The sequence below is a fragment of the Hevea brasiliensis genome, chromosome 11 (assembly GCF_030052815.1).
Source record: "Hevea brasiliensis isolate MT/VB/25A 57/8 chromosome 11, ASM3005281v1, whole genome shotgun sequence".
Lineage (NCBI taxonomy): Eukaryota > Viridiplantae > Streptophyta > Magnoliopsida > Malpighiales > Euphorbiaceae > Hevea > Hevea brasiliensis.
Window position 1 is genome coordinate 11,418,253 of NC_079503.1, and position 11,679 is coordinate 11,429,931.

At 37.7% G+C, this 11,679-nt stretch overlaps 1 non-coding gene across 1 annotated transcript; it reads left to right on the forward strand.

The window, feature by feature from the left end:
- The first annotated feature begins 9,322 nt into the window (after positions 1–9,322).
- LOC131170824 (small nucleolar RNA R71) lies at positions 9,323–9,429 on the forward strand. Its single transcript, XR_009141591.1, has one exon. It is a non-coding gene; the product is annotated as a small nucleolar RNA R71 (small nucleolar RNA).
- Positions 9,430–11,679: the final 2,250 nt, after the last annotated feature.

Sequence of the window (11,679 nt, forward strand, 5' to 3'; positions counted from 1 at the left end):
CAAAGAATGCCTAATCATCTCTCTTTTCAAGTATAAGCTGGTATTTCGCCTTGAAAGGTTTAGAAAATTTGTTCTAGGATTGGTGAGACATCATTTGACTACCTTATATCCAATAACTCCCTCTAAACACTTCCATCTCTAAATGACTAGTTGGGTAGCTTTTTGGCTAAGAAGATATAGGCAAGGGATAGGCACTTCAAAACCTTGCACCTCTTAGGAAACTTTCAATCCACAAACCCAACTAAAAGGTGAGTCAAATCACTCTCATAGGCAGCTTTTCAATACTCAAGGGATTTGGCAAAAAATTTTAATGCATGATGCATGATTCCTAAAAATGAGTAATGCATTAACTAAATAACTAAATGGAGGGAATCTATTTGTGTGCAATATGTACAATTTCTAAGTGATGTATAATGTGTGTGTAAATGTGTTATGTGTATGTATGTAAGGATGTATATGTAAAATATTTACAGTATATGCAAATGGAATGGGATGAGATGTTTCTATACTCAATATGTGCAAAATGAAGCAAAAATCAAAATGTGCATCCCCAAATTCAAAATTGGACATTGTCCTCAATGTCTCAAGCAATGCATTATCAAAATTCAAAGCAAATAGTGATTACCAGGAATTGTGAAAATTAAGAGCAAAAAGAAAGGGTTACCTGGTATGGAGCAGAGGAGAATTCAAGATATAAAGGGATGCATAAGAAGCTGCACAGGTTATGCAGAGTAAAGTGTTGTCCAGAACAGGTGCATAAGGAAGGTGCATAAGTCATGCGATTCTCAAGGAGTGGCAATAAGGACTGCACAGGCTATGCAAAATATTTGCATAGGGGATTCACAGCTTGTGCAGTATATTCAAAAGCTGCTGCAAGATGATGAGCAAGGGAAAATGTACAACCAGCAGTAAAAGCATGCAAATATATACAGAGTATGGACAAATAAGCACAAAAGGGCAATAAGTGCAATGAAAATCAAAGAAAACTAATGTAATAGCTATCCAATAAAACTTTAAGAAAAACAGAATTCAAAACAAACTAATTCAAAACAAACAAACATAATTCAAAACAAACTACAATTGTTTGATCATATTTACAAAGAAAAAGTCCTACAAGTTTGAACAAAAGTAAAACAGAAACTAATCTAGTTCTATTGTTTTGCCCTTGTCCAAAGATGTTGCTAAGGGGCTGGTAGCTGCTGGTTGCTGTCGAAATGATGGTGCTAGAGGAGGTGATGGAGGTGGAGGTGGCATTCCCAGAAAGATCATGAGCTGCTTCATCATCTCTTTCAATTCTTTCTGCTTGTCTCTGGTTTCCATGACAAGGTCAAATAGGTGATCATGACGATCCTTGAGGGTATCAAGACTAGTGTCAAGCTTCCTATCCACAAAATATATATCATCACTAAGCCTTTCAAGATAGGTGAATAAGGCTTTAGTGTTGAATGCAGGAGGGGCTGTGAATGAGGAGGGTTCAGCTGTAGGAGGTGTGGGCTGTGTAGAAGCTGCTGGGGTGTCCTGTGCAGGTTGAGAGGGTGGGGCAGTTGGTGAGAGTCTTTGTGGGACTGATGGGACAGGTTGGGCTTCTGGTTGTGCAATGGGTTCAGTTTCTGTTGCTGGTTGTGCAATGTCAGAATGTGGCAGGTTGAATCTTGTTTTGGATAGGTGTGTAGCATCAAAATATAAGGTGTCTACAAGTGCTGGTATTGGGTGCTCTTCAGGATTAAAACCAAAATGCTTGGCTATGACAGTTATGAGCCCACCCAAAATAATGTCACCTATAGATTTAGTGGCAATATGCAACACATGCTCACAAAAGAAATAACCAGGAGAAACCTTGACCTTGTGAAAAGCACACCATAACATGAATAATTCAGATTTCCCACACAGTAACTAGTCCCTCTGCCCAAGATAGTGCTAGCAATCAGTCTATGAATAAACCTAAGTGCAGGGTCAAGTATTTGAGAGGTTTTTGATCTGCCAGCAGAAAAAGTCTGAGGTTGTTTTGTGATAATTCTCCAAAATTAAGCAGCATTCCAAATACCTTTGTTTGCTACTTCTACCCCTGTATATGGCACTCTAAATAGCCCATCAATTGCAAAACCAAGAATGCTATGAAATTGATCCAATGATAACTCTCTATTTTGCCCCAAACATCTAAATTTCATAGTTGGCTTAAAATCTACATCATGCAATTTCAGGGTGGCAGAGAATGAGGAAATAAATTCCAAAACTAAAGTTGGATAAACAATTTCTTGCTTGTGCACAAATTCCATCCAACCCATACCATCAAGATAGGCAACCACATTATCAAATAAACCAAGTGACTGTAGAGAATCTATAGAAATATACCTAGTGGGTTGCACCCTCCTTTCCTTAAGTCTCTTAAAGGTTGCCTTTTGAACTGCATCAGGAAGAGGCCAAGGTAGTTTTGATACCAGTGAGGCTGCTGACATTTGCTTTTTGCTGGAAGAGGGTGATTTGGCTTGTGTGGAGGCTGAAGTTTTTGGGTTTTTGGGTGGTGGTTCTGAAAATGGGGTGGGTGGTTCTTTACGCTTTGAGAGAGGTGGTGCAGAAGCAATAGGTCTCGTAGATTTCGACCTAATTTTCCGCTTGTAGGTGGCTTTGGGAGGTGGTGGAGGTGTTTCTTGTGGAGGAGAATCGGGGTTGGGAGGTCGCATTGACAGGGGCGAAACTTCGAGAGGAGATGTAGGAGGGGAATGGGGAGGCGACTCCATTGGTTCCCGATAGTGAGGATGGAGGAGATGAGGGCGGAAATGAAAAATGCAGGGAGAAATTAGGGTTTACCCGGCGAAAATACGAGTGGAGAAGAAGGGAAGAGGAAGAGTTATGTCGGAATAAAGGTCGTGGAGGGAAAAGGAGTGAGCAGGGATATCGGGAGGTGGAGGTGGGAAAGAAAATTACCGAAAAGAAGTTTTAAACTGGACTTATATAAAACTGCATAAGGGGAAAGTGAATGTACATAGCTTATGCACCCTGCTTATACACCTCTCGGCAAGTTTTGGAGTTCAGAATGTGAGGTCATGCAGAAGTGCATAAGTCATGCACTCTCCTTATGCAGGTCTCGGTAAGTTTTAAATTTTTAAGGGTTCGGTCATGCAGAAGTGCATGAGTTATGCACTCTGCTTATGCACCTCTTGGCAAGTTTTAGAATTCAGAGTTTTTGGTCATGCGGAAGTGCATAAGCTATGCGCTCTCCTTATGCAGATTTCGGCAGAGAGAGAAAATGCAAGATTGGAAGTCATGCAGAAGTGCATAAGTTATGCACCCTGCTTATGCACCTCTCGGCAGGTTTTGATTTTTGGAGAGTTCGGTCATGCGGTAGTGCATAAGTCATGCACTCCCCTTATGCAGATTTCGGTGGAGAGAGAAAATGCAGGATTTGAAGTCATGCAGAAGTGCATAAGTTAGGCACCTTGCTTATGCAAGTTTTGACAGATATGAAATTTGACAAAATGAGGCTATGCAGAATTGCATAAGCTATGCACTTTCCTTATGCACTTTGCAATAGAGATGAAAAATGGCAAGAATTGTGGTTATGCAGGATTGCATAAGCTATGCACATTCTTATGCAGTTTTTAGCAGGGTGAGAAAATGGCAAAATTTGTGATCTAAAAGCTGCATAAGCTATGCAGTTACTTATGCACAATTTAACAAGAATGAGATTACAACTGAAAATGATTTGCAAGTGTGAAAAATACCCTAGAATGAAGAAATATAATTCTATGAAGCATAAACCATGAGAAATTTTCACCAAAAACACATCAATACATACAAAGTCCATCAAAATTTCATCACACAAGCTTGTAAAAGTGAATCCTGCATAAAAAAAAGCCTTTGTGAACCATGCCATTTTGACTCAAATTCTGCAAATCAACATTTAGCACAATAAAAACTCAATAAAATCTGCATAAAGTTGCATTTATCCATAAATGAAAATGGATTCCCCAAGTCATGCCAAGGAAATGCAGCACATCCACCTTGAATCCCACAACCCAAATAGGCTCAAAACTACAAAGATGACCCACTTACCACCATATTAACATTAAAAGCACAAATACTTAAAAGTTACACACCTAACCTCACCAAGAACATAAGTAATCTGCTGCAGACCCTTCCTTGCTGCAAAATGTCATTTTTCCTCTGCATAAACCAAATAGCAGCCCTGCACAGGTTATGCAGTGAAAACTAATCAGTTTTTGGGAGAGTTGAAGGACAAAATTTTCAGGTTAAGTATCACTCCCCAGGAATTCACCAACCTTCCTCTATTGAAATACATCTACAAGGGACAAGATTCAACAATGTCAAAATTGAATTTGGGGAGATTTAAGATAAAAAAACAAAAGCAATGAAAATAAAAGTAAATCAACAAAAAGGAAAATAAAAGAACTTGGGATGCCTCCCAAGAGGGCTAATTTATAGTCCTTAGCTGGACTTTTCATGCATTTTACTAAAAAGAGGTGAGGGATTGGAGAGCTTGTAACAGTTTGCTCCTTTTATTGGGTCTCCAGTTACGTAATGTTTCAATCTATGCCCATTGACCTTAAAATTCCCAGATTTTTCACTCCAAATCTCAATTGCTCCATAAGGGAAAACCTTAGAAACTCTATATGGACCAGTCCACCTTGATTTAAGTTTTCCAGGGAACAATTTCAATCTTGAGTTGAACAACAAAACTGAATCACCTTCTTTAAATTCCTTTTTTCTAAGATGCTTATCATGCCAAACTTTGGTTCTTTCTTTGTATATACGGGCACTTTCATAAGCATCCATCCTCAATTCTTCAAGTTCATTAAGTTGCAATAGTCTCTTTTCACCAGCTTGCTTAAGATCAAAATTCAAGGTCTGAATGGCCCAATATGCTCTATGTTCTAGCTCCACAAGTAAATGACAAGATTTACCATACACCAACCTAAAGGGAGTAGTTCCTATAGGGGTTTTGTAAGCAGTTCTATATGCCCATAAAGCATCATCTAGTTTGATAGACCAATCTTTCCGAGAATTGCTCACTGTTTTCTCCAAAATATGCTTGAGTTCTCTGTTAGAAATTTCAACTTGTCCTGAAGTTTGAGGGTGGTATGGGGTAGCTATCTTGTGCACTATACCATACTTCCTCATTAAGCTCTCAAATTGCTTATTACAAAAATGTGAACCCCCATCACTAATTACAGCCCTAGGACCTCTAAATCTACTCAAGACAAATTTCTTCAAGAATTTCACTACCACTCTAGCATCATTAGTTGGAGTTGCAATAGCTTCCACCCACTTTGACACATAGCCAACTCCAACTAGAATGTATTTATTACCATATGAAGGAGGAAATGGCCCCATAAAATCTATTCCCCAGACATCAAATAATTCCACTTCAAGAATATCATTTAGGGGCATTTGATCTCTTTTTGACAAATTTCCACTCCTTTGACATTTATCACATTCCAACACAAATTTCCTCACATCCTTAAAAAGATTTGGCCAAAAGAAACCAGCTTGCAAAATTTTACTAGCTGTTTTAGAGATTCCAAAATGTCCTCCATAATCAGAAGCATGGCAATGTGGCATAATACTCTGTGTCTCCTCATCAGGAATACATCTCCTTATTAAACCATCACAACATCTCCTAAAGAGTAAAGGATCATCCCATCTATAAAATTTTGCCTCATGTAAAAACTTTTTCTTTTGTTGCCATGTCATTCCTAGAGGTAAAACTCCACAAGATAGATAATTCACAAAGTCTGCATACCAAGGTAATTTAGCAACAAGAGAGAAAAGTTGTTCATCCAAGAAAAACTCATCAATAGGGACTTCATCCATTTCTTCATCATCAAATTTCAGCCTACTCAGATTATCAGCTACTACATTTTCAGCTCTCTTCTTATCTCTAACCTCCAAATCAAACTCTTGTAGCATCAGAATCCACCTAATGAGCCTAGGTTTAGCCTCCTTTTTACGGAGTAAATACCTGATGGCTGCATGATCTGAAAATATAACCACCTTTGAGTCAATAATGTAAGGTCTGAACTTTTCCAATGCAAAGACAATTGCTAAAAATTCTTTTCGCTTGTTGAATAATTTGTTTGTGCATCATCCAGTGTTCTACTAGCATAGTAAATAGCATAAGCCTTTTTGTCCTTTCTTTGACCAAGAACAGCTCCAATTGCATAGTTGCTAGCATCACACATAATTTCAAAAGGTAGGCTCCAATCAGGTGGTTGCATGATTGGTGCAGTGATAAGAGCTTGCTTCAACCTGCAAAAGGCATCCAAACACTCTTGGTCAAATACAAATGGTATGTCATGACTTAACAAAATAGATAAAGGTTTAGCTATTTTAGAAAAATCCTTGATAAAGCGTCTATAGAACCCGGCATGTCCTAGAAAACTTCGAATTCCCTTGACATTGGTAGGAGGAGCCATCTTTTCTATCACTTCAACTTTGGCTTTATCAACCTCTATTCCTCTGTTAGACACCAGATGTCCAAGCACTATCCCTTCCTGAACCATGAAATGACACTTTTTCCCAGTTTAACACAAGGTCAGTATCTGCACATCGCTGCAAAATTTTAGAAAGGTTAGCCAAGCATATGTCAAATGAAGATCCATAAACGGAAAAGTCATCCATAAAAACCTCCATTATATCTTCAATGAAATCTGAGAAGATTGCCATCATGCACCTTTGAAAAGTGGCTGGTGCATTACACAACCCAAATGGCATCCTCCTATAAGCAAAGGTTCCATATGGACAAGTAAAAGTGGTTTTCTCTTGATCATTTGGATGGATAGGGATTTGAAAAAAACCTGAGTATCCATCTAAATAGCAAAAATAAGAATGCCTAGCCAGTCTTTCTAACATTTGATCAATGAAGGGAAGTGGAAAATGATCTTTTCTAGTGGCAACATTTAGTTTTCTGTAATCTATGCACATTCGGCAACTAGTCACTGTTATGGTGGGAATTAATTCATTATTTTCATTTTTGACCACTGTCATTCCACCTTTTTTTGGGACAACATGTATTGGGCTCACCCAAGTACTGTCTGAGATAGGGTATATGATCCCTGCATCAAGCAACTTCAAAATTTCCTTTTTAACAACTTCTTTCATATTTGGGTTCAACCTCCTCTGATGTTCAATAGATGGCTTACAATTTTCTTCCAAAATAATTCTATGCATGCAAAAGTGTGGGCTTATTCCCTTAATGTCATCTATAGTATATCCTAAAACTTTCCTAAATTGCCTCAACACTCTTAACAACTTATCAGCCTCTAAGGTACTCAAGTTTGCATTTACAATTACTGGATAAGTGTTATTAGCGCCAAGAAATTCATACCTGAGCTGAGAAGGAAGTTGCTTAAGTTCTACCTTAGGTGCATCTTCTTCCTTGAATGATGGTTGCTTAGATTCGACTTTTTCCTTTTGTGTGAGTTGAAAAACTGGAGCAGAAATGAATGGTGGACTACCCTCTAAATGTTGAGCATATGCAGCCACATGAGGGTTGTCATAGTCTATGCCTCCTCCATGAACCAAACAATTTTCAAGTGGATCTTCCGGATATTTCTTTCTGAAATGTTCTTCAACCAGCTCATCAATAATATCAATTCTCAAGCAAGTATCAGCTTCAGAATGATGCTTCTTCATAGAGTTATTAATGTTGAAAACCAATTGATCTTCACCAACTCTAAGAGTCAATTTTTCTCCCTTAACATCAATCAATGCTCCTGCTGTAGCTAGAAAGGGTCTTCCCAAGATAATTGGGATATTAGAATCCTCTTCCATGTCCAAGATGACAAAGTCGACAGGTATATAGAACTTCCCAAGCTTCAGAGGCACATTCTCCAAAATCCCTTCAGGATACTTAATTGATCTGTCAGCTAACTGAAGAGAAATGTGGGTTGGTTTTAAATCTCCCATATTGAGCTTCTCATAAATGGAGAGGGGCATGAGGCTAACACTAGCCCCTAAATCACATAGAGCTTTTGTAGAACATGATTCCCCAATGTGGCATGGAATTGAGAAACTCCCTGGGTCCTTGAGCTTTGGAGGAAGTTTCTTTTGGAGGATAGCACTACATTCTTCTGTCAAAGCTACAGTTTTATGGTCTTCAATTTTCCTCTTGTTTGAGAGAATTTCTTTTAAGAATTTTGCATAAGAGGGCATTTGTGAAAGAGCATCAATAAAAGGCACATTTATGTATAGCTTCTTCAAAATCTCTAAAAACTTCCCAAATTGCTTATCAAGCTTGGCTTTTTGAAATCTTTGTGGAAAGGGAAGCTGTGGCTTGTAGGGCTCTGGAGGTATATACTTCTCTTCCTTCTCTTTAATTTTCTCTTTACATTTTTCTGCACTCTCTTGTTTTTCACTTTCTTGTTTTTCATTCTCATCAATTTCTTTCTCATTTTCTCTCCTCTCACTATTTTCACTTTTCTCATTTTTTTCACTCTTCTCATTATTTACAACTTTCCCACTTCTTAAAGTAATAGCTTGACACTGCTCTCTTGGGTTTTCTGGTTGACTTGGAAGCTTTCCAAAAGACTTGGTACTTGAGGAAGATGCTTGTTGTGCAATCTGATTTTCCAGCATTCTGTTATGCGTTTGCATCTGTTCTAGCCTTGCTTTCATCTCTCTCATCTCCTCATCATGCTTAGTTTGGTTAACAAGAATCTGTTGTAATAAAGCTTCAGTGTTGGAACTTTGTTCTTGCTATTTTGGTGAGGGATTCATATTTTTCTGCTGAAAATTAGGCAATGGTTGCCTATTTTGCTGATATGGAATTCCTTGTTGCTGTTGTGGTTGAAAATTCTGATTTGAAACTTGACTTTGCTGATTTCCCCACGAAAAGTTGGGATGATTCCTCCAAGTTGGATTATAAGTTTGAGAATAAGGATTCCCCATTTGCTTGTTTCCATAATTACCAACATATGCTGCTTGCTCTCCATAGTCTACTCCACAGCTGGTAGTTCCCTCTGCATAAGCAACTTGTTGTGAACTTCCAGATGATGATGATGAACTAACCAACATACTTAAATCTTCCATCTTCTTAGCCAAGACATTTGTAAGTGCATCAAACTTTGCATTAATCATGTTGAACGGATCAAGGTCATACATTCTAGCAGCTTGCCTTTTTTGAGTTGGAGCTGGTCCTCTTGGACTACTCCAAAGATGAGTATTCTTTGCAATTTTCTCCAATAGCTCATAAGCTTCATCTTCATGCTTCATAATAAATTCTCCTCCTGTTTGAGCATCAATAATTCCTCTGATAGCAGGAGTGACATTTGTGTAAAAATTCTGGTTTATCATCCATTTTGGAATGGCATGATGTGGGCATTGTCTCTCTAATTCTTTCCATCTCATCCATGACTCATAGAGAGTTTCATCTTCTCTTGGTCTGAAAGCTGTCATTTGATTCCTCAATTCTTGAGTTTTTCCAGGTGGAAAATATTGTGCAAGAAATGCATCAGTGAGTTGCTCCCAATTTGTGATGGAATTGTGAGGTAAAGAATCAAGCCAATCCAATGCTCTATCTTTCAAAGAGAATGGGAATACCTTCAATCTTGCTGCATCATCAGACACTCTAGGTTGTTTTTGCACATCACAAATCATAGCAAACTTCTTCAGATGTGTGTGTGGATTTTCAGAAGGATGTCCTCCGAATTGAGAATTTTGAATCATTTGAAGAACTCCAAAATCCATCTTGTAACTATTTGCATCGATTCTTGGTCTTGCTATGCTCTCTCTCAAGTAATCAAAACGAGGAAAAGCATGATCCATCATACTTCCCCTGGGTACATTAGCATTTACAACCTCTTCACCTTGGGCTGCATTTTCGTTGTTTCGATCATTTCCAGCATTACCACCACCAATTCTAATTCTTTCATCAGCCATGTCTGCTTCAATTTCAGTTTCTCTCAAAGCTTCTTTCCATTTTCTGGTTTCTTTCTTGTTGGCTTTACAAAATTTCTCAATTTCAGGATTAAATAGTAAGGATGTGTCACTTGTGCTTCTAGCTCTTCTCATAAAAGATTAAAAGTACCTGAAAAAGAACAAACAAACACAAAATGAAAATATAACAAAGATAAAACTAAAAACGACTAAAATAATCAAGAATTCAATCTTAAACAAACAACTCCCCGGCAACGGCGCCAAAAACTTGATGTGGCCCAACCGCAAGTGCACGGGTCGTACAAGTAATATAGATAAGATATCATTCCCACGAGGAGTTGTGTTAATGATTGAATTTTTGATATAAAAAGTTGACTAAATTGAACTATTTCTGAAATTAAAGCAATAAATTGATGGGTATTGGAGTATGAAATCTATATGTGCAAAATTAATAATCTATCCAACAATGTATTAATTAAACTAAAATTGCATCAATTTGAAATAAGCAAGTTCAAATATGGCAAGATTTTAAATGGCAAGCAATTAAATTCAATTGGAAATTAACAATAATAAAAAGGCGATTCCGGAGTTTGGGATTTCATATTCGAGCTATTTTGGGATTTTTAAATTGGTTATCCAATTTTGCGGAACTTATGGGTTTTAAGGAGATTAATTCTTAAATCCTTTGAATACCCTTTCGAGTGAGACAAAGAGTGCCTTAATCAATCTAATCCTACTTTCGTGGAGTTAGAGTTAATTAAGACCCATTAGGTTCTTTAATTAATCTGTGAATCCTCTTAATCCTTAGTCTATTTCTAGATCTAAGTTAATTAAGTCCAATTTCTTGATTATCTATCACAAAGCCTTCTCCTTTCGGTGCCTCAACCATGGATTAAGAACATTACTTAATGGGATCCTACACTAAGCATGTCATTAAGCATACAAGAAATGAATAAAACTCATTAAGACCACCAAATATGGATTACCCAATCAAAATCCACAAAATATCTCAAATATTACAACCCTTACTCCAGAATCTAATTAAACTACTCACTACCCATAATGCTTACAAGATATTCTAAGTTTAAATGGAAATAAAGCTTTAATCTAAGCTAAGAAACAAGAAACTAAACACTAGAAATGTAGGAAAAATGTAAGAAAGGAAAGAAATCTCCAAATCTGGTTGGAAATGGTGTGGGAGAGATTTGTGACTCTTCAGCTGCCCTTTTGCTCCTATCCCTTTCCTTTTCTGCTCTCCTCCTTCCTTGTCCCTTTCTAAAATGGGAAATGGGGCTATTTATAGAAATTTCTGACATGGAGCCCTAAAATGGTGTGTTTAAGGAGGGATTTTCTGAGGGAATCTTCTGCCAGCTCATTAATGAAACCTTTGTGGGATCAGATAAGTGGATCGCATAAGTTATGCACCCTTATGCGATTCAAGCTTCTGGTTCACTTATGCGAAACTGCATGACTTGGCGCATAAGTTATGCACAATTCTGTGAGAGTGCATAAGGGAGGCGTGAATCTGCATAAGCCATGCACTCTCCTTATGCACCATTCGGCAGGTATTGGAACAGTGATTTTCCTCCTTATGCAGATCTGCATAGCTTATGCGGCAAGTTATGCACAATTTGGTCAATGCATATTTCAGCTTGAAAACTTATTTTTGACATCTTTGGCTGTAGAAGTCACTCCTCAATGGCAAAATTTCTCTTCAGTCCTTCAAAAACACCATTTTTCCTACAAAACAAAGTAAAAATTACAAATTAATGCAAAATTGATAAC